This window comes from Lissotriton helveticus, chromosome 5_1 (genome assembly GCF_964261635.1).
Source record: "Lissotriton helveticus chromosome 5_1, aLisHel1.1, whole genome shotgun sequence".
NCBI lineage: Eukaryota > Metazoa > Chordata > Amphibia > Caudata > Salamandridae > Lissotriton > Lissotriton helveticus.
In genome coordinates, this window is record NC_136065.1 from 4273334 (window position 1) to 4297738 (window position 24405).

Below are 24405 nucleotides of genomic sequence, written 5' to 3' on the forward strand. Positions count from 1 at the left end.
ATGATTAAGTGATAAGTATGAAATGCAATAATCCAAAAATGAAGAGGAAGGGAAAGGGGGGAAAAAGGGAGGGGAGGACAGGGGAGTGAACATATCATAGAATCATAAAATCATAAAATATAGAGTTACCAGTAGATTGAATAGAACAAATATGGCAAATAAAGAGAAATTAATCACCAAGATACATAAAAGCATATTAATCATGACTTTGCAGAACATACAAATCAATAGGCAACCAAAAAGATTGAAATGACTATGAATTGTGAGTAACGCCTTTAAGGAACAGCTGAGCTCCTCTTCTTGTAAAGGTAATCCAAGACCACCAAGCATGAACTGAAAGAGAAGAAGCGTCCTTCCAACAAAAAGTAATGGATCTTAAAGGATCTGTAATTAAAAAATTAAATAACTTTGTCTCTGAATCATTAAGAGGATGGGAGAGGGCAACCGATTTGCATATTAACACAGCATAAGAAATATCATCATGTAAAGGCAAAATTTTCAAAATGACATTCCAAACATCCACCCAAAATTTCATAATAATTGGACAATCAAATAACATATGACGAAGTGATCCAGAAGTTGAATTGCAGTGCCAACAAACATCAGATGGTATCAATTGTGCATGACTTAATCGAGATGGGGTCCATAGAGCGTTAAATAAAATATAAGCATTAGTCTGATAAAGGGACACCGGAAGCCATCCGGAGATACTGCTGAGCCATATTGAGGACCATGAGTCATCTGATAGGGAAATGGAAAGTTCATTATTCCAAAAAGATGATAGTGCACCAACATTGGAGTCGTGGAAAGTGGAATTTTTTTTTAGAAAACAGAGACAGCTTTGGAGGAGGACGTAACAGCCTTAAGGTAAATCAAAAGGTCATTAGTTGTGGTAGAGGGAATGCCATTGGGAAAGGAATCTAAAATAGAGTTACATAAATATTGGTATTTTGAAAAATCAGAAACCGGGATATCAAACTGTAATTGTAGTTGCTCAAAAGGAAGAAAGGCATTGCTATAAAAGACATCTTTAAGATATAAAATTCCCTTTGAAATCCATGAGGACCAAAAATTAATGTTTCTGTTTAGTTTAAGTAGAGCACTGTGCCATAAAGACAAGTGGACTGTAGGGAGTAAGGGTAATTGAAAATTAGAGTCTAAATCATTAAGTATTAATCTAGAAGATTTAATTATAGATGATCAATACACAACCTTGGAAGCAGAGGACATTGACAACAAACAGAGCAATGTAAAGGGGCGTACAATTGAGGTTTCAATATCTAACCAAATTGGAAGCTTGGCCACATGTGAATTTGAAAACTACAGGGAACTTTGTTTTAAGATAAAAGCTTTATGGTAGATGTAAAAGTCTGGAAGGGCAAAGCCTACCTGAGACTTGGGGAGTTTTAATTTACTGTAAGCAATACAAAGAACTTTGTTGGACCAAAGGAATTTAGATAGCAGTTTATCAACATCTTTATAGAATTTGAGAGGAAATTGAGTGGGAATCATAGCCAAAGAGTAAAAGATTTTAGGTGCAATATTAATTTTTACAGCCTCCATTCTCCCCCACCAGGTGAGATGAAGGGGAGACAATTTGGACGTTTTGTTTTTGATGTAATCAAGTATAAAATCCGTATTCAGTTTTAATGTAGCAGGCAATGAAGAGGCAAATAGAATACCCAAGTACTTAAGCTTAATGTTTTGCCGAAGAATATCTACGTTTGGTAGCATATCCGGTGTACAAAAAGCATTTAAAGGAAAAAATTCAGTCTTACTTACATTTAACTTGTAACCTGAAACTACGGAATAATTTGTAATAATGTCTAAGAGGGAGGGAACACAGGAGAGAGGATTGCTAATAAACAATAACACTTCATCTGCATAAGCTAAAGTTTTAACAGTGACATCATTTATCGCAACACAGCAGCGGACATAATTAAGAAAAGGCTCAATTCCTAATAAAAATAACAGTGGGGAAAGGGGACAACCCTGCCTAGTACCTCTAAAGAGTGGAAATTGAGTAGAAATTTGACCATTAATAAACAAACGAGCTGTAGGGGCAAAATATAAAGCAGAAATCATATGAATAAAATGGATACCAAAATTAAAAGACAATAAAGTTTTAAATAAAAATTGCCAATGAATTTTGTCAAATGCTTTTTCTGCATCTAAAGCCATTACTCCCGCAGGAGAAGTAAGGTGAGGGCTCTGTTCAATAACGTGTAAAAGCGTTCTGGTATTATTAGCAGAGTATCTATTTTTCATGAAACCAGATTGATCTGGATGAATGATGGAATGAAGGATAGGAGCCAATCTAGTGGCAAGGATTTTAGCATAAAGCTTACAGTCCTGGTTTATTAGGGAAATGGGACGATAATTAGAAACCAGGGTAGGGTCCTTATCAGGTTTGGGCAAAACAATGATTAAAGCATCCGTAAAGGAGCCCGAAATAGTACCAGAAGAACCAAAATGGGAAAAAAGGGCACTTAAATAAGGTAAAAGGTGAGAATTAAATTCTTTGTAAAATTCAGCTGGGATACCATCCGGGCCTGGGGATTTATTCTTAGGAAGTGATGTAATAGCAAGTAAGATCTCATCACAAGTAATTGGGGAATCTAAAGCTAATCTATCGGATGGAGAAACTTGAGGCAAATTACATTTATTTAAAAAGGAATCAATTAAAGAATAATCACAGGTATCAGGTTTGCTATATAAGGTAGAGTAAAAAGTTAAAAATTCTTGGACAATATCATTATGGGAAATAGCAACTTGGCCATTAGCACCACGTATCGAGGTTATTTGGGTCTTATCTTTCTTGATTCGTAAATAATTTGCAAGGAGCTTCCCAGACCTGTTGGCATTAAAGCGAAATTTAGCATTGGATTTTGCGAGTTGAATCCCTGCTCTAGTACTAAGTAGAGCATTAAATTCATAACAAAGCTTTTGTAGTGTAAATTTGTGTTGAGGGTCACTAGAAGAAATAAATAAACGTTCATATTTAGCAATTTGTTTGTCCAAAAGTTTAACTTTAGAGTTAAATTGCTTGTTTGCATGGGCCATAATAGAAATTGTGGTACCTCTAATGTAGGACTTAAATGCATCCCATCTATTGACAATTGAAGTGGAACCTTCAGGGTAAAATAAAAAGTAGTCCTGAATAGCTTGTAATAGTTTAGGTTTATGCGTGTCATTAAGTACAATATTCGTGTTCATACGCCACCTATTTTGTTTGGTAAAAGTAGAGGAGATATTTAAAACAAAGGAAATTAAGGCATGGTCCGAGATATCAATATTACCTACAACAGGATTGTCAACTGATTGGAGTAAAGAAGGCGAAAGCAAAAAATAGTCAATCCTTGAATGAGAATTATGGGAATTAGAGAAAAAGGAAAACCATTTATCAGTAGGAAAGTGTATTCTCCAAATATCAGCCAACTTGGTGGATCGAAGGAAAGATTTAAAGGCATAAAAAACTTTAGGAGGGCGGAATTTTGCAGAGGAAAGCCTATCTAATAACGGATCAATAATCACATTTAAATCCCCCCCCCACAATCAAAGGAACTTGTCCCAACTTCAGAACTTCAGTAGTTATAGCCGACCAGAACGAAGGGTCATCAGCCGTAGGGCCATAAATATTAAGCAAATAGAAGGTTGAGTCATAAATTTTTACCTTAACTACAATATATCTACCTTCTGTGTCATTAAACTTACTAAGAATCTGACAGTTTAACCTTTTTGCAAAGAAAATTGCAACACCATTTTTCTTCCCCAACGCAGGCGAGGAGACAATATTATCAACCCACTTTTTCCTCATATATTGTAAAATGTTATCATCAACATGCGTTTCTTGAAGAAAAAAAATGTCAGCCTTGAATGCACCCAGGTAGTCCAAGATTTTCGGACGTTTTACTGGATGCCGCAGGCCCTTGACATTAAGTGAAACAAGTTTAACAGAATGAGTATTAGCCATTAGGAGTTAGAAGGAAGAAGACAGAAAAAGATTCAAAGGAAGAGGAACTGAAAAACAGTCATAGAGAAAGAGTAACTCTACGTAGAGAGCAATAAGAGGAAGGACACAAAAGGGAGAAACACAAAGGGAGGAAAAAAGAACAAACAAGAAACAGAAACATAAATAAGAAGATAGAGATGCACACACGTTCCTCAAGCATGGCCATATAAACCGTTGGAGCCCATGAAGAGAGAGAAATATAGATGTCAGGAGAAATCAGAGTAGACGCCTTCAAGTAACAGGATCATGAGTGTCCATTGACGGTGAAGCTTGTTGTTTCAGAAAGAGTCTCAAATCTTCAGGACGATGAAAAGATTTAGAAAAGGTGTCTTTCCAGATTCTCATCGTAGAGGAATCAAATAGACCATACTTAAAACCAAGGCTTCGCAATTGTGGACGAAAAGAGGAAAATTCCTTGCGAATAGCAACAGTTTCCTTAGCAAAATCTTGATGGATAAAGATTTTACAGCCCTCTACTAAGAGGGAGGGAATGTCTCTTGCTGCTTTCCTGATAAGGACCAAATGATGGTGTCGCAGAACCTTAAAAATCATTTGCCTGGGTTTAGTGTGGCGAGGATTCCTATGTGAGGGAACTCTGTGAGCCTTATCTATTTCAAATTTTTCGGGAAATTTGATATTTAGGAGGCCAGGAAGCAAGGATTCTAGATATAAGCGACAATCAGATCCCTCAACCTCTTCAGGAAGATTGAAAATACGAAGATTGTATTGTCTATTACGGTTTTCCAAATCCAGCAGTTGAGTATGCATTGGTACTATTTGAGTCACCAAAGGAGTAAAAGCATCCAATTTAGTTTTATTGTCCTGAATTTTGATAGTATTATCAGACACTTTCATGGAGATAGAAGCCATATCTTTGCGCACATTTTTCACTTCAGTGGCAATAGTGTCGGTATTCAGACGCAGCGCTTGAATTTCCTCAAAAATCAGAGCAAGGGAAGGTTCAGAAGATTCAACAACCTTAGACTTAGTTGGAGGAGGTGATATCTGCTGTTTCCTTTTATTAGTAGGGAATTTTTTATTTTCCATCTTGAGGTGAAAAAATAGCCTTTTGCGTCAGAAAAGTGCAAAAAAATAAAAACCACCACAAAATTTTAATAAATATGAGGGAAAAAGGATGTAAATTCCCCAAAAGTACTTCAAAAGGACTGGTGCAGCAGCTAAACTGGGTCATGGGTGTGGCCAGGCCAAAGCCAGGCCCTTTCTTCGGGTTCACTCCGCCCCTCAAGCAGAGCAAGCCGGCAGAAGCTGGAGCAGAGGCAGGGGAGAGGACCGAGGAGCGAGCAGAAGCACTTTCCCCCTAAGAAATCGCCCTGAAATAGAGCAGAAGGTAGGGGATAGTGAGAGAAAACAAGTGCCGCTATAATCTGGCGATTCCTGACTAAAAAATCGTCGTTTTCTGGCTAATTGGGCCGGGAGACTTACGGAGCTCCGGCGGTGGCGGCCATCTTGGTCGACATGCTTGCGCGACTCCACTTACTGACATCTTGACATTTATTTCCATCCTTTGTATTCTCCTTTCTTTGCTGAATCTGCTGAAAAGCATTATTCTTACCCTCAAGAGTAGAGTCGTCTGTAGGCGCTGGGATTTCATCTGATCCGTGGTTGAATTTCAACAGCAGTACGAAGAGTTCGGCAAACTGGACCAACAAGGATTCAAGTGACAAAATAAATAAAAGAGGCGATAAAGAGCAGCCCTGAAGAGAACCTCTCGGAAGTTAGAAACAAGAAGAAATCACAGAGGCTTTAGGACCAGAATATAATGGAGAAATCCTTTAGAAAAAAGTTGATTCCTACCCATGCCATTCTAATGATAAAAATCCCTTCCAAGACTTCTTTGAATCAAAAGTGACAGCGGCAAGAGGTGATTTAGCATAGAGGCTTCACTTATGACATTTAAAAATACTCCTATATTGTAAGAAAGTCTGCCCTTTGTAAAATCAGCCTACTCCATTAAGTATTCAGTAACAGACATGTAAGTTTCATGGCCAGTATCTTGCCAAACTTTTCACTATCAGCATTGATAACTGAAGTAGGGATAATCATTTTTGTAAAGAGTAGGGTCATGACCAGATTGGTGGAGTAGGTCAATCTTTCTTTACACTCGTCAAAATGCTTGGGTCCAAGCAATTTAGAAAATTGTGAATTACACTGGCTTAAAAACTATCCAGACAAGATGATTTTCTACATTTAAAAGTTGCAATGGCCAAGATTATTTCCTCTGAAGTAAGGTCATCTAAAGAAGTCAAGTCAACGCTGGGATAATTGAGTGGATCCGGTGTTTGAGGTAAAATAAACGTACGCTTTAATTTCCTAAAACTATTAAAGCTGCCTTTTGATTTGTCCCTCAGATCTTTTCCTTTCTTCAAAATTGATAACATCTCCGGAGAAAGCTTTGTTGGTTCACCAAATATATGTAACTGAAGAACCCGCGGATCCATAAATTCCGAGGAAAACAACTGCTGTTTAATAAAATTGTCATATAAAAGTTAGTTGTTAAACCTCCATCTGTCGCTACCGGTCATAAAAGGCTAAATGTCAAAAAATTTGGGGTGAGTTCTGAATAAGGATTGAACCTTGAATCTTTTTAAAGATGCATAGAATAGTTCCACTAAATATTTCTGATGGGGTCTTCTTCAAGAGATGTCAGAGGAGTGAGGATAAAATGGAGACGGCTTGGCCGTCTCCCAACATGTGCTGAGCAACAAGAGTCTGAACAAGTGTCTGAACCCACAGGAAGTTCTAGTGTTTCCCCTGGCCCTGGCTCCCTGGGGTCCACTCCCATGGACCTGAACCCCTCGTGACCTTCCAATGACCCTGGAAGCCTCACTGTCTGTGGTAATAGCCACAAGCCTCTTACCGGGTCTGTGCATCCCTTCCAGCCCTGGAACTATGGGGCTTTGGCAGTTCCTGAAGCTACCAGAGAATGTCACAATATTTGATAAAGATGGAAATAAATATATTGCAAAGCACGCCAAGATAGCAGGACAAACAGTTACTGTATTCATTTTATTTATCAATATTAAATTCACTCACAGGTTGATTCCAAGGGACACTGCACATCCCACTAAAAACCCATATAGAGAACAGCTAGAGCTGAGATACAAATCGACCAGTCAGTAGATCACAAACTATGAAGGTTATTGAACATTCCGCATTAACTGCTTATGATATATATTCTGCCCACGGATGTACCATTCTGACCCTATCCACTCTGCATGCGGATGCAAGGCTCTGACCCTATCCACCCTGCACACAGATGTACAGCTCTGACATTATGTACCATGCAGATGGATGCATATACACACGAGTGACTGCCCCCATGTCTAGGCTGGATCTGTACACTGAGTGCAAAACATACAGAACACCTAGCACAAATGTTTCAAGCGTTGTGATGTTTTTGCACCCATTTGTACCTGTTGAGGTCAATTGTCCCCATAAGAGCGAGCATTTAGGGAAAACTGCACCCAGTTCCAAGTGACCCTTCTAATTCTGGTTAAGCGCCACATAAATAACGGATTCATATAGGTAAACGTTCACTATTTTTTGCTATTCATCTTGTTTTTTGCAGAGTTCTACGTCAGGACTGTGGAATCTACGCAATCGTTAACTTACTAGTAATTCTGAGTTTCTCATTTGAATCTCTGCCAATTATTTATTTACTCGTCAGATAAGCCAACACAGAGGGACACTTTGTTTTATCCTTTGAAAAATGTTACAACTACCACAAAGTTTTTCTGGAACCCAAAGGCAGCGTCCTATGACCCTCATATCAACATCTACAGCTGGTTTAGTGATGGCTTCTGTATTTTAATATCCACTAAGACTAGGAGGGGAGCTTTATAACAAGAGAGCCCTCACTCACAGTTCAGCTCTCTCTAAACACCTCCAGTCTCAGTACTCAAAGACATCTGCAAGGTACAGGAATTTGATGCACACAAGGGTGTAGGGCATTGTGGGAAATACATGGAAAACTGATGCTTCTTGAAAGTGATCTACTGAAATTGGTTATAAAAATGAAAAGTAAAAATCATAACATATTGCTGTTTTTTAAGCCACAAAAGTTAAATGTGTCTGAAAATGTAAAAATTAAAACTAAAAGAAAGAATGATATGTTATTTCATGGATTATTACTCCCAGGTAAATAAATCAAAATATCAGACAAATAACATTTCCCTCTTTTCAAACAATCTGAGTGTTCAGTTACTATCTCCCCCACCACCATTTTATGATCAAGGGCACAATTATAACAATAAAGTTGAAGTTCCCATGAAAGCCAGAAGAGGGCGACAGAGGCGGGCGCTGTGGATTAAGAAGGACCAGCGCTGGTGCCGCATTCAGTGGCGGAGGATAATGGATGCCCCGGGATGGATTCCTCGTCTCTGTCAAAGGATGCTCTCTCCTTCCTGAAGATGCTGATGGGAGCCTCAAACCCCAGATCTTGGATCTGTAACAGAAATATTGAAGATCAGATGTTTTTTATAGTAAGAGCCACATCCTGGGCCAACTGTGAAGTCTCTGCACATGTAAGTATACGTTTTAGTTGCAAATAGGGTGGTACTGGAGTGAATGGGTGGGAACCTTCTCCCAATTCCAATAGAAAATAGCCCATCTCTGCTTTAGTTCAGGAAAGAGGTAAAAACTTGTCTGTTCACCTCCGGTTAGAACCTATTCTAGGCAGATCCCTGGTTTCACTGCATCGACACAGCGCCAAGACGCCAGTGAGAAGTTAGCCTGGTATATGATGTCCACTATTCTAGTGGGCACCTTGCACCAGCCTAAACGACCCTTATTGATGGTGGTTGTAAAGTCAACCTTATAGACCAGCTGTCCTAGTAGTAGCATGAACCAGCAGTCTTAGACTAAAACTTCAGAGAGCATGTGAAGCCAGCTGTTTTACCATATATAATCCCTTGAACAGTGGCGGTTCTTCCATGGGGGCGTTTGGGCGCCGCCCCCCTGCTTTCTCGCCGTGCGAGAAGAAGGCAGAAACAAATGGTAGTTATTTATTTATAACTACCATTTGTTTTTGCCTGCCCTTCTCGCACGGCGAGAAAGCAGTCAGCAGAACTTCCTGGTTACTCGAGCCTCAGGGCAGGGGGGAGTGGCTTGGGGGAGTGGCTTGCCCACTGTTGTTAATAGTGACTGTTTGGACAGCCTGAGAGGCTGTCCTAACAGACAGTATTAGCAACAGTGGGCAAGCCGCTCCCCCAAGCCACCTCCCACTCTCCGTTCTGCAGGATACAGACTAGGAGAAATGACGCGGTTAGGGCAGCCGGCCGAACCAATCAGCGCCGGCTGCCATGGAGGGGAGGGAGGCTGCCTGCAGCCTTCAGTGACGAGAGCCCACACCACGTCAGACGCAGCGGTTTCCAAATCCAGGACGGCGGGAGTCTGCAGTCTCGGATCTCGAGTCGGGAGTCAGCGCGGGAAGCCAAGGTAAGTTTTTTATATTTATTTTATTATTCTCTTCTCTTGGGACCTCTGTGCTTTTCTTTAGGGGCAATATGGGAGGCACAAATCCTCTTCTGCGCTTGTCCAAAAAAACCTGGACTGGCTAACTTTGCACTGGGTTCTTCAAGCTTGTTTTTTTTTCCGCGTACAATCTTTTTAGACGACGAAAGCGTTAATACTTTGGATGCAGGTCGAAATGATAAATTTCTTCTGGCTGTGTGATGGTGTTATGCTGGTGCCTGCAGAGGGAGTGAGACCAGGAGATTCTTAACCATTAGTCTGCCTTCGATTTGATTTCTGAAAGTCTTAACTGGCCTGTCCTTTTGTTATCTGCGATATGCAACTGCGTATAGTTAAGTTTCATTTGCATGACAGAACTCTAAACTATTGACTGGAACAGTATTCTTAACCAGGGACTTTGATTGATCAGTCTTAACCCCCCGCCCCGCGGTGCCCGGCTGGGGAGTGGGTTGGGGGGGTGGCGGCGGGCGCATTTTTTTCTTTTTCAGTTAGGTTTACTGTTGAATACTGCGCCTATATTTCAGCCTGTAAACAAAAATACATGTTTTAGATGGCACTTCTGCTGTAACTTACCAAATGTAATGGTCTTCGCATTTGGAAATGTGCACGTTTTTGAGTACGAACTTGTGGAGGGCTCACTACAACCTAGTCAGGGGAGGGCCAACGGGACACAGTGTAATAAAACCCAAGTCACCTCAGAGCAATATTGCCTGAGCCAACACCGGCGAAGAAACACAAGGGACAGTACAATATCAAGAGAGACGATCACAAGACACACGTTTCCATATCTGGCCACCCTCTTGTGAGGCGTCGCGCGCCTGAGGCTGTCTGAAGAGAAACGTAACCGTACGCGCCCCACTGTGAGCAGCCAGAATACAACTGACCTCAAAGTGACCTATGGAGGCCTTTAGACTTTTAAACATGATACAATTGTGTGCTGGGGAGGGGGCTGGGGTGACGAGCCAGTCTGATGCGCACAAAGCTACCGCCTTTTGAATGATGTGAAGCAGCGCACTGAGCGTTTGAAGTGAGTTTCTCCTCCGATCTCCCGCCCGCAGCCAAGAGCAAACGTCATAACGTATTTGCGTCAAGGGGCCATATTGAGTGAGGAAGACACCACGTAGTGAAGCAAATTAAACGCGCGTGTTAATTTTGAAGGGAAGTTAATACCCTAAAGGCACCAGTAGTTTGCATAAAGATGAAATGAGATAAATAAATGAGTAAAAGGTGAACTGAAGTTACAAGGTGAATAAAACGGTAGGAATTTCTGAAAACTAGTACATGAGTGTCAAACTTCTTTGTAAAAGGGAATAATACAGGAATTTGAAAGAGAATTTGATTGGTTATCAGAAGTTCCGGTAGTTAAAGGAAAATGTAAAGTAAAGGGTGAATAAAAGCAGAAACAAGCAACTTGGAACAGGTGGACGGTTACTAACGGAACGCAAGTAACAGATCACAAATATTCAGGTGCCAGAATCTCATTAGGCGCAAGCTCTTAAGGAAAAAAAGTTTTTAAAAAAACGTAACTACTGGCAGAGACAAAGAGCGGAACAGGTACTACTTCAAATACCTAATACTCAATAAAGGTAAAGGAGAAAAACTCTCATCTAAGGGAACTACGAGTGGATAATATACTACACTACAACTCGCGTGACGTCATCGCGCTGGTTGGAATTGTGAGAGACTAGACAACTCGCATCACCTATTGTGTGCAACACGGATAACATCGTTCAGAGTGAAACTTACTGGATGAGCAAAATAAAGTATACTTTGCATGGAAAAAAATATAATACCCGTCCCTAAAAGCGTTAAATGGCCAAACTAATTCTCGAAATTATAGTGCCCCCGCTTTATGTTTCTCAGCATCCCGCAGAGTAGCTTCGGCGGCTCGGTGGGCTTTGGAGCGCCACGTTAAAAGCAACTGCAATCCTATATTCTTGTTTACAGACCTTTTTCCAAAAACAATCACACATAACAAATACTTTAATATATTAATTACAGATGTAAAAATGAATTATTGCCGCTTAAGACCACATTCGCTCATTTTAAAAACAACTCCAGCGTAAGTGCAGTGAATGTCTTAGTCGTACATTTATAATGAAATGACTCCTGATTTCGCGCTGCTCTCACAGTAGGCTTCCCTCTCATACAGCTATGTTTGGGGCATGGAATATCCCATCATAGAATGACGCTTTCATGTTTGCAGACACTGCTGTGCCTGTTCTATGTGTGATGAGTAACCTAAAGCATGCTCTCTGCTGCTTCCTGATCTGTACTGCTTCCTGATCTGTCCACTTCGGCTTAGCGATGTGTATCATATGGCTGAGGGGCGTTTCAGCTGCAGTCTTTATGCTGAGTCTGTTAAGCTTGTACCCCTGCTTTATGTGCTGTCTTTTCCATGTGTGAGTGTGTGGGAAGTCTGCAGGACTGTTATCTCGTGTGGCACATATTATGAAATCACCGGCCAACTTTTCTCTAACATTCTAATAGCCTCTGGTGTTTGTTCCAGTATGGACTTTTCTCCACCGCCAATTTTACACCACACCAATTTCAAATGTCACCAGCCGCCACTGCCCTTGAATACCAAATGAAAGGACACCACACAAGGTATATACCAAATATATATGTATTTATAACTAACACAACCCCTCTGAACTCTTTATGAGGTCAGAGATCGAAATACATCACAAGTTACTCATTTAGCATACTTTAAGTTGCACAAATACAATTTTGCCCTAGGGGCCTCACAAACCATATACTAAGTAATTGGTATAAGGACCACTTCAGGAATAGTGAAAAGGCCTAGGGCCTAGGGAATCGCTGGGGCTACACTAAACAACCAAAGGTTAGGAAGCAGGAGACCCACGGACGGCACCTGCAGTGTCTAAACACAGGCGCAGGGTCTCATTGACTTTTAATGGAGAACGAAGAAGTCACAAAGTTACTGATTAAGGACACTTCCGGATGGACTACGAAAAAACCCCTTTAAACTAGGACACTTGGATAGTCAACACCCACTGGAGCACCGGAGTACTCGAGTTACCTCACCCAGGGAAGCCGGGTGCATTGGTGCCTTTTCGTGTCGGGTTTCGTCGATGCTTTCAATGGAGATCTGCAAAGAAGTGCCACAGGCGACCAGAGGAAGAGTGTCCGGGTGGAACCAAGGGTGGATCGAGAAACTGAAGAACCTGAAAGCAGAGGGGACAGAGTCTGGGTCACTAGCCAGTGACCAGGATGGAACCAGGATGGAACCAGGTGATGTTGTGATACAAACAGGTGAAAAGGTGAAGCGTGTCTCTGCAGCCACGTGGACCAGGAGGCGTCGACGATGACCAGGAGCTGGATACGAGCTGTCCCACGAAGGATCTAGTTGAATGCGGTGTCGGAATCTGGATTGGACCCAACAAGCCTTGGTAACCGCAACCCACGCAGGAAGTGAAGATTCGCTTCAGGTCAGACCAGCAAGGTCTGAGGAGCATCTCTTTTGGAGGGAAGCTGGAGCAAGCCCAGAGTAACCAGGCAAGCATTGAAAATTCAAAGGATCGTCTTCAGGGGGCTCACTAGCCAACGGGCTAGTAACCGGGAATACGCATCAAGCTGAAATGCAGGAGCGGGCCCCACATGGCACTTGCGGAGGGCTGAGCTCTGGTGCAAGTGATGCTCTGGTCTGGGGATTCTCTTACCCCAATGCACAATTGCGAGGGTGCCACGGTCGTTGCACAATTAGCAAACTGCAGGTAGTCCAGGATAACCAGTCCCATGTCTCTCGTGTCCGCCACGGATCTCAGCTTTGCTGTGGATGTGGACTGAAGTCAGAGAAGTCTGAAAGTCCAGTTTCTGAGTCTCTGAGTCGTCGGGTTCCCGCTGGAGCGTCGAGAAAGCAAACTGGCAAGTTACTGGTGGTGCCTGTTTGAACAGGTTGGTCACTCCTTGACCACAAGGGAGATCTTCTTCAGTCTTCTAGTCAACATAGAATATCGAAGTCCAAGAGTTCTGTTTCGTAGTTTCTTTCCACGGTAATCTGATGTCTCTAGACACAGCTCCTATCTTTATACCAAACTAAGGGGCTGGATTACCTGCTAGGTCCTTCCTATGGGTGGCCCTGAGGAAGGTGGTGGTTACACCCCTTTCTCTTTGTCCAGTTTCGCGCCAGAGCTGGGGCTGGAGTGCCCTAGCAACTGGTTTGAACCGGGCTATGCATGGAGCACCTTGTGTGCACCAGGCAGTGTCTGGAGAAGCATCTTTCCATTCAACCCACCCTGCCCCAATACACTACAGGCTGTCTGGGGGTGCTAGCACCTCCCTCAACAGGAAACCTATTGTCCAGGCCTCCCTTGCCGGAGTTTCGTCCAGCTGCAGGAGGTCAGACTCGTGTCTGTGGCAGCAGCATCCATTTTGTGATGCTGAGGCTCTGTTTGACTTTAACCTGGTAAAGCAGTAACATACATGTCTTTTCCCTCTAGAAGGGTGGAATTGGTGTGGGGGGTAGTATTCCAAAGTGTTTGACACCTTACACTACATGTTTTGATAAAGCCAAACCAAAGTTAGCATTTAACCGCGAGGATTATAATGCACTTAAGGGTATATGGTATGGCTATATCATAGAACAGCTATAAGGACATGGCCCCGAAAGCGGCAGAGGGGCTCAGCTCATGCCAGAGCACCCTCTCACATAAAACCAAGCACTCTGCCTCCAGGATTGTCGAGGCCTACCATAGGAGTGACTTATAGGTGCCTATGTGTCTATATATATAAGGTTAGATATAGGAATACTATATCTAAGTATCCCAGGCCAACTAAGTCAAAAAACAGCTAAACAATAGGCAAAAAGTTGGGGGTAACCATAGTCAGATATCCACCTTCCTACACAACCCCTCCTCCCCCCAAACGAAAGGAGAAAAGGCTATCCTTGACCAGGTAAGCCTAAATTGCCTAAGTGGCCATATAAGGAAGTACTTGCACTAGCATGGCTACCCCCTGTCTCATGGTCCACTAAGCAATCCCTCACCCCAAGGGTATCAGAGGCTCTCCACCATAGGGAATCTCTACCTGTGGTGTGTTTTGGCAAAGTAAAAGGCTGGTGTGGGAATGGAGTACTTAAGTGAGGCTCCACTAATGTTGGGCTCAGCTTCCTACAATCACTATCCACCATGTATGCCTTTCTTTCCATGATTGAGTTGCACTGTGCTCTCAGGGTCAACATCTGGCTACCTACAGCTGGAGGTTGGGTCCCTTTAGTTGGACTACTGGAGGGACAGGTCAGGGTTGGGACCACTGGGTTCCAGGTTTGCCTGTGTCCAACAGAGTCCATCTGGGTGAGGTTCCTACACAAGGGTAAGGGAGTTCCCTCAGAGGTTTGAGGAATTGTCACCTGGCTAGGGCTGCTAGACTGGGTGCCCTTAATCTGCTGATGGGGGGGTTCTCTGGACAGGGGGCCCTTTGGGGTCCACTGGCCTCCCAGACCTCTACAGCCCTGGGCTGACTGCGGCTGGGTAGAGAGGGGGAGGTTACCTGCTCCAGACTGGGTCCCACCTTGGAAGGGTCCACTGACATCAGGGGCTCTGTCAGGCCAGGCCTGGCTGCCTCTGGGGCAGTTTCTTCACAAGGGGTAGGGTCAGTTCCCTGAGGAGGCTGACCCTCACCTAATGTCTGGTTGGAGGGAGACTTTTCTTCCTCCCCAATGATCTCTGTCTGTGTGGAGTCATCCATAGTTTCAGGCTTCACAACACAAAAATCTATTTGAGTTTGGGCTGTGACCATCACAGCTATACCAACCTTTTCAGGAAGGCCTACCATTTTGGAATGGGTTTCTCTTGCTAGCCAGCCCAGGCTGGGATCTCAAGATCATTGCCCAGTAAACAATCTACAGGCAAGTTTGTAGACACTGCCACTCTCTTTGGGCCAGTGACACCTCCCCAGCTGAGATTTACTACTGCCATGGCATGATCTTTCTGCACTCCATCAATATTAGTCACCTGGTATGTGAACCCAGGTAAAAGCTGTTCTGAGGGGACTTGTCTCTCGGTCACTATAGTGATGCTAGCCCCTGTGTTCCTATATGCCTCAGCTTTCTGACCATTGATGTGGGGCTCCTGTATGTACTTGCCCAAGGCATTGGGACAAGCAGTGAAGTTGGCAAACCCCACGCCACCATCACAGACAAGAGTTGCTGTTTATGGGGACCTGGTTAGGCCAGAGTCCACCTGAGTTCCGCAAGCAAACCCAGCCATATTTTTGGGGGCACTCCCACCACCTGGGGATTACTACTAGTAGTAACAGGAGATGTTGGAGTATTGCTTGGAGGAATATTTTCCTTATTGCTGGCTTTTGGGCAACTGCTGTCAGTTTTCCAATGGCCAGGTTGTCTACATATATGACAATAAGGTTTCTTGACATTAGAGGAAGGAGTTTGGGACACACCCCCCTCAGAGGATTTTTGGATCCCTGTAGTGGATTTAGATTTATCCCCACCTTTCTCTTGAGGTTTGGTAGAATCTTTCTTCTGGTCACCACCCTGAGTTTTAGGACTAATCCTGGTTCTGACCCATTTGTCTGCCTTCTTACCCAATTCTTGGGGAGAGGTCAGATCAGAGTCCACCAGGTGCTGGTGTAGAAGCTGGTTTTGACAATTATTAAGGATCTGCTCCCTCATAATCAAATCATACAATCCTGTATAGTCTTTGACCTTACTGCCCAATAACCAGCCCTCCAGAGCCTTAGTAGCACAATCTACAAAATCAGTCCACTCCTGAGTCTGTATCTTCTGGGTGCCTCTGAACAGCAACCTATACTGCTCAGTGGTTAAGCCAAACCCATCTATCAGAGCACTCCTTAGGACATTGTAGTTGTCAGCATCCTCATCACTAACTGTGAGGAGCTTGTCTCTACCCTTTTCTGAAAAGGAGAGGCATAAGATTGCTGCCCACTGACTTTGGGGTACCTGCTGTACTTTGCAAGCCCTCTCCAAAGCAGTTATCCACTTGTGGATGTCATCCCCACTCTGGTAGGGAGGGACAATCTTACTTAGGTTTCTATGGTCCTCTGACCTTTCCCTACCTCTAGGGATGTTGCTGCCACCAGTGGAATCTAATCCACTCAACTTTTGCTCTCTAGCAAAAGCAGGGTCTATTTGGCAAGGGCAATTTCTTGCCTCTTGATCCTAAGCTTGACTTCCCTCATCCTAGCCTTATGCTCTCTTCTCTGAGGTGAAGTCATCCTCCTCATTGCTGAGGTATCTGACCCTATTGAGTAACCATAGTGGTGGGAGTGACTGGAGAGTGACCTTCTTCTGTGCTCAGTGTTAGACCTACTTGGGGGCCTGGATTGGATTCTCTCCTGTTCAGCCCCATGTAGTCCTAGGTTGACCTGGTTCAGTTCTCTAACTTCTACCTGGTCATCACCCTCTTCCTCATCAGATCCCCCTGGATTGTCATCCTGGAAATCCTCTGTAGAGGGATGGCTACCTGTCTGATCTGGGGTTGCTGCTTTTTCAACATCATACTCCACTAATACATCTATCAGGTGTCTTAGGGTTGGACTCTGTCCTTGTCTCAGTCTCCTGAGTGAACACAAACTTCTAAGCTCATTAAAAGTAAATGTGTCATAGTTAGAAGGGATCCTGGGAGGATCCACTTCTGTGGGGAGAGACCCACTAGGCTCTCCTCTCAAGGACATTCTCTAGTGAGGTGTGGTGTGTGCACCTACCTACACTAAGTGTTACCTATTAGAACCTCTCTAGGAGTTGTAGTCAGGGTGTGCTAAGACCTTTCCTCTACAACAACTAAGTTCAGTAGAACTTAAGTATTATAAGCCTTGATTTATATGTACTTCCAGGTACCTTACTGTGATCTTTCAAATGATATTTTAAGATTATATGGTAAAACAACAGCAAGCTCTTATCCCATCCGCTGCACACCAATGTGAGAAGTTAGCCTGGTATATGATGTCCACTATTTTAGTGGGCACCTTGCACCAGTCTAAACGACCCTTATTGATTGTGGTTGTAAAGTCAACCTTATAGACAAGCTATCCTATTGGTAGCGTAGACCAGCAGTCTAAGGCTAAAACTTCAGAGAGCATGTGAAGCCAGCTGTTTTACCATATATAATCCCTTAAATACCAAATGAAAGGACACCACACAAGGTGTATATCAAATATATATGTGTATTTATTTCTAACACAACCCCTCTGAACTCTTTATGAGGTCAGAGATCAAAATACATTACAAGTTACTCATTCAGCATACTTTAAGTTGCACAAATACAATTTTGCCCTAGGGGCCTCACAAACCATATACTAAGTAAGTGGTATAAGGACCACTTCAGGAATAGTGAATAGGCCTAGGGCCTAGGGAATCGCTGGGGCTACACTAAACAACCAAAGGTTAGGAAGTAGGAGACCCACGGACGGCGCCCGCAGTGTCTAAACACAGGCGCAGGTTCTCATTGACTTTCAATGGAGAACGAAGAAGTCACCAAGTTACTGATTAAGGACACTTCCGGACGGACTACGACAAAACCCCTTTCAACTAGGACACTTGGATAGTCAACACCCAGGGGAGCACTGGAGTATACTCGAGTTACCTCACCCAGGGAAGCCGGGTGCATAGGTGCCTTTTCGTGTCGGGTTTCGTTGATGCTTTCAATGGAGACCTGCAAAAGAAGTGCTGCAGGCGGCCAAAGGAAGAGTGTCCGGGTGGATCCAAGGGTGGATCGAAGCTGTGAAGAACCTGAAAGCAGAGGGGACAGAGTCTGGGTCACTAGCCAGTGACCAGGATGGAACCAGGTGATGTCGGGATACAAACAGGTGAAGAGGTGAAGCTTGTCTCTGCAGCCACGTGGACCAGGAGGTGTCGACGATGACCAGGAGCTGGATACTAGCTGTCCCACGAAAGACCTGGTTGACTGCGGTGTCGGTATCCGGATTGGACAAAACAAGCCTTGGTAACCGCAACCCACACAGGAAGTGAAGATTTGCTTCAGGTCAGACCAGCATTGTCTGAGGAGCTTCTCTTGTGGAGGGAAGCTGGAGCAAGCCTGGAGCAACCAGGCAAGCATTGAAAATTCAAAGGATCGTCTTCAGGGGGCTCACTAGCCAACGGGCTAGCAACCGGGAATACGCGTCAAGCTGAAATGCAGGAGCAGACCCCACGCGGCACTTGTAGAGTGTGGAGGGCTGAGCCCTTGTGCAAGTGATGCTCGGGTCTGGGGCTTCTCTTATCCCAATGCACAACTGCGAGGGTGCCTTGGTTGTAGCACAATTAGCAAAGTGCAGGTAGTCCAAGATAACTGTTCCCACGTCTCTCGTGTCCGCCATGGGTCCCAGCTTTGCTGTGGATGTGGATCAAATTCGTAGAAGTCTGGAAGTCCAGTTTCTGAGTCGCTGAGTAGTCGGGTTCCCACTGGAGCGTCGACAAAGCAAACCGGCAAGTTGCTAGTGGTGCCTGTTTGAACGGGTTGGTCACTCCTTGACCACAAGGGAGATCTTTTTAAGTCTTCTAGTCAGCATAGAATGTCGAAGTCCAAGAGTTCTGTTTCGTGTTTTCTTTCCAGGGTAATCTGATGTCTCTAGACACAGCTCCTAACTTTATACCAAACTAAGGGGCTGGATTACCTGCAGGGTCCCTCCTATGGGTGGAACCTGGGAAGGGGGTGGTTACAGTCCTTTCTCTTTGTCCAGTTTCACGCCAGAGCTGGGACTGGAGTGCCCTAGCAACTGGTTTGAACCGGGCTATGCATGGATCACCTTGTGTGCCCCAGGCAGTGTCTGGAAAAGCATCTTTCCATTCAACCCACCCTGCCCCAATACACTACAGGCTGTCTGGGGTGGTGCCAGCACCTCCTTCGACAGGAAACCTATTGTCCAGGCCTCCCTTGCCAGAGTTTCATCCAGCTGCAGGAGGTCAGACTCGTGTCTGTGGCAGCAGCATCCATTTTGTGATGCTGAGGCTCTGTTTGACTTTAACCGGGTAAAGCAGTAACATACATGTCTTTTCCCTCTAGAAGGGTGGAATGCTACCCCCTCCGCCAGAATTGGCTGGGGGGAGGGAGGGGTAGTATTCCAAAGTGTTTGACACCTTACACGACATGTTTTGATAAAGCCAAACCAAAGTTAGCATTAACCGCGAGGATTATAATGCACTTAAGAGTATATGGTATGGCTATATCATAGAACAGCTATAAGGACATGGTTCTGAAAGCTGCAGAGGGGCTCAGTTCATGCCAGAGCACCCTCTCACATAAAACCAAGCACTCTGCCTCCAGGATTGTTGAGGCCCTCCATAGGAGTGACTTATAGGTGCCTATGTGTCTATATATAAGGTTAGATATAGGAATACTATATCTAAGTAAGGGGTGATTACACCACCTTACCCAAGCTGAGTGATCAGCCTGTGGTGTCAGTTTGGATGGCCAGCCAGGGGTGGCATAATACATGTTGCAGCCCCTGGTAGGCCTTTGATGCACCTATGCCCTGGGTACCTATGGTACACTATACAGGGGCTCACAGAGGTGAACCACTATCCAATCAGGTATGTACCTAAAGTACATGGAGTCCATGTGTCTTGGTTAGACCCGGGGGTAATGTTGCCATTTTTACCATGTGCCCCTTGCCTAAGTTGTCTTCTCTTTTGCACAATGACTTTTGACACACATTTGCATGCGAGACAATGTAGGATTAGTTTCTCTCAAACTAAATTGCATATAAATTCCACTTAATAAAAACATTATCATGACACCTTGCACATCACGTGCAAGGCCTTGACAGACATTGTGCAAATGCCGGTATTTGCTTTCATCCATAAAGCGATGCAGCTACCAATATATCATAGCAATGTTGGCCTGACTAAAGCCTCGACTAGGGGACAAGGTTGCTTTTTCTTATAAATAAACAAGCATGTCCGGGTTGGGGAAGAGAAGAAGATGGTGGAACTGATCATTCGGTTCCCTGTCCCTATATTGCTAATCACGCTCATCTGCGTCTGTCTATACATCATCGCAGCAAATATATTTTATACAAGAATCACAATGGTTCAATAAATATTGAAAACGCCCTCTGTGTATTCCTTTGATATTTCTCCAAGACAGCCCAAGCGACTGAGCAAAAGAGTTCTACATCCTTTACTACGGCTTCGGGAGAGTCAAGGCTGTCATATTCTGTGGTTGGCAAAAATCATTTGCCACCTGCCGAGCTGGTCTGTAGGACAACATATCCTGCGGGTGCACAGAATCAGTTGGGCACCGACCCTACGTTCATGTTGCTCAACAAACGGGCAGTTCCTACTGGAAAGTGGAAACTACTCCAAAGTAGCCTTTCTTGGCTTTCTGGCAATGATGGTGTTTAGTTGGTCTGCCATAGTTTTTTCAATGGCTTTTCCTTGTCATGAGATGTTGGACACGGGACAGTTGTTGGCTGGGCCCAGGATGGCTTTCTTAAGATATTTCTTGGTTGTCGGAGGCATTGACCGGATTGCACCGGAAGTCTTGGAAGGGGACAACTTGGTGTTTGATATTTTTTCTGGGATGGGACCTGTGAAGCAGTTTGTGCTCAGAGCTAGTTGGTGGAGATAGGTTTGGAAATGTCCCAGGTGTGGGAGTATTTTGTGAAGTGTGCTGTCCAGATCCAACTTCTCTTACTATGTACATCTTCTCAATGAGAAATTTATTGGGCCCCTCATTGGAAGCCCGTCAGGCGCCGCTGGGGCAATATGGCGGCTGCGGAGTCATGCGGGTAGCTGCCTCCCAACCACGGCCCCGTAAATGATAAAGGAGATCAAGATGACTGCCTAAAAAAGAAAAACTGAAATTGAAGAAATCGGATATCGGAACACTCATAAACATCACCTACCTGGATACAGCCGGATGCGGATTCAACTTTCCCCAGCGGCGCTGACCCTCGCAACTCAAGCGCTGAGAGCGTGGAGAGCAGCAGCAGCAGCGGCAGACAGATGCGTGGAGCGGCGGGGGGTCTGGCGATACTTCGTTGCTGAGTCAGAGAACTCTTCAAGTGCTTGTGAGATAACTTGTATCTCTTCAGGAATGCCTCCTAAAGGGAAACCGGCGGCGAAAGACACGGACGGGACTGGGACCAAGCAGACATCCTTGACGGCATCCTCGAATCGGCGTGCTGGTGAAAGCAGAGTCCTGGAATCCAGCACTGATGCTCGGCACTCTGGTCTGACCAGAGAAGGTGCACAGGGGGGGAGAACAGCGCCAAGTGGAGCCAGCGAGCAGAAGGTGGAGAAGGGAGCCAGAGGCAAGGGTCCAACTGTGCCGGGGATGTTTGCCGGCAAAGGAGCCAACATTGTCTCTTCTTCAACAACGCTGGTGAATACAGGACTGCCTCAAAACAAAGGTAAAATTGCTGCCAATTCAAATGTTAAATCGCTTAAAGATACGGAAAAAAAAGCAAATCGATACTAATATAAAGAGAGAGCCCAAACATTTGAGGAGGGTAATCTCAGGGACCACAGCACCAATCCAACACCCAATACAGCGTTGGAAAGGGCAGTTGCAGCAGAAGGACATAGGCTATGCAGACGCCCACCATATACATTTAAAAGGTAAAAGAACCGTGCCAGCAAAGTAATCCCTTGTGGGCGTGTCTGCGTTGTGCTGTGGGCGTGACAAACGCGGGGGGCGTGTGGTACGTTCGGCCCTTCATGCCATGTCTCATATCGTGTGCTGTGGGCGTGTGCTGCGGGCATGGGCGTGTGCGGGGCGGGGATTACGGGAAAAAAAAAATCGAGCGTTGTGCCCAATATTTCATTGTTTTTTCTTCCCAGGTTCTGCACATTCCAGCTCCGGGTGTCCACCCTGCTCCCTTTAAATACCCGTGCACCCCATAATCATAAACCACACTTACTCCTTAAAATACCCCAACACCCTTAAACACTAACCCATCTTAACCCTATAAATATACCCTGTACCACAAAACCTATCCTTAAACCCTAAAAATACCCCTGTACCCTAAAACCCAAACCTAGCCCTGAACCCTATAAATACTCCTGTACCTCAAAACCCAAACCTACCCCTGAACCCTAAAAATACCCCTGTACCCCAAATCCCAAACCTAGCCCTGAACCCTAAAAATACCCCTGTACCCCAAAACCCAAACCTACCCCTGAACCCTAAAAAAACCCTGTACCCCAAAACCCAAACTTAGCCCTGAACCCTTAAAATACCTCTGTACCCCAAAACCCAAACCTAGCCCTGAACCCTAAAAATACCCCTGTACCCCCAAACCTAGCCCTGAACCCTTAAAATACCCCTCTACCCCAAAACCCAAACCTACCCCTGAACCCTAAAAATACCCCTACACCCCAACACCCAAACCTAGCCCTGAACCATAAAAATACCCCTGTACCCCAAATCCCATACCTATCCCTAAACCCTAAAACTACCCCTGTACCCCATAACCCAAAACTATATCTGAACCCTTAAAAAACTCAAACACCCCAAAACATATACCTCAGAACCCCAAAACATATACCCCTATACCCATACTTACCTTATCCAAACATTAAAAAAAACATGCTTTTACCATTCATGCATTTACAACGAATTTCGTGGTAAAAGCATATAAAATGTAATGCAATGCGTTGTAATGGCATTGCGGAGTCATGGTACTTTGGTAAAGAAAGTATGCGGAGTGATGGTTTGCGGAAAGAAAGTTGCGGAATAATGGGTGTTTACCCTCCCCCGGTAAGTACATTAGTGGGACGGCGGCCCACATCTCCAGCAACATACTCATATTTTTTCACCACCGATTTGAAAAATGCACAGGTCTCTCTCATTGATGGCCAGCACCGACATACACTTTTAGACACACCTTCCGCCACAAGGTCTAGAATTGCGAAATTTAGAGCTGGGGAGCTACATTCGAATCCCGGCATCAGCTCAACATCCTGTGATTCCAGGCAAATCGCTTTTGTCTCCCTGTGCCTACCACAAATGAATGTGTTCTTCTGTAATGTAAATTGTGCTCATGCCATGTTGTCGAGTTCGCGCTATATAATATTGCAAGGAAAAATAAAGTAGGGAAACTCGAGTTCACACACTACTGAACGCGCACTCTTTAGTGCATCAGCAGTGCACTGTGAATCGGAGCGTTTCACAGGCCTGTCACAGATAAGAAATGCTATCAAAACGAAATCCTACAAAATAATATACTACTGGCCGGCAGCAATTCATACCTGGACAACGTCAGGACGGGCTGCTTGTAGTGGATAAAGGGTCGCAAAACAATGGGGTGATCAGCCCTGTGAGCATGGTGGCTAGTGCTGAGGAGATTAACGGCCTTGCTAAAGATTTGGCAAACATTTTCACTACCACCCCCCTAGTACAACCAGGGGGTCCAAAAGTCATATCACCGAGGAACCTCCCGTGGAGGACAGGGAGCAAATTGCGGGTCAGTTAGGGGGCACAGATAACAGGTCTCCGCACACCCCAGTAAAAGGATTATTGGACATGCCCCTTCAGGCACAAACGGAAGGAGCCGCTGCAGGAACCCCAGAGGTGGATCATTTCTACTCAATGACTGATGAATCTGAAGCCTCAGAGGACAGCTGGAAAAACAGCCCGGAAGAGTTTTCAACAGACAGCGGTAGTCCTGCTCTAAAGCCTGGTACTCAGAAGCGCATACCCTTTCGCAGTAAAAAAAAAACTTAAGAGTCTTGGGGGAAGATCAAGGTTTTACCTCTGACGGTAGCCAGTCAAACCAGTTGATATCGGACTATTCCGCCTCACAGTTAGAAGGTGCGCCAGAACCAGAACCCATACCTGGACAGGGTATGACAAATAGTGTTGATGACGCTGCAGGGGCTCAAGGATGCCCACCCTCTATGGAACTGATGTATGCTACTCTAAAACAAAAACAGATGGAAGCCCGACAAGAACATAAGA

General features: G+C 44.5%; 1 protein-coding gene across 1 annotated transcript in view; it reads right to left on the minus strand.

Moving 5' to 3' along the window:
• Positions 1-7665: 7665 nt before the first annotated feature.
• LOC144754047 (saoe class I histocompatibility antigen, A alpha chain-like) overlaps positions 7666-24405 on the minus strand; it is a 158630-nt gene continuing 141890 nt past the window's right edge. The window contains exon 8 of the mRNA XM_078641560.1: positions 7666-8477. The gene's annotated coding sequence lies outside the window, so the exon portion shown is untranslated. The remainder of the gene's footprint in view (positions 8478-24405) is intronic.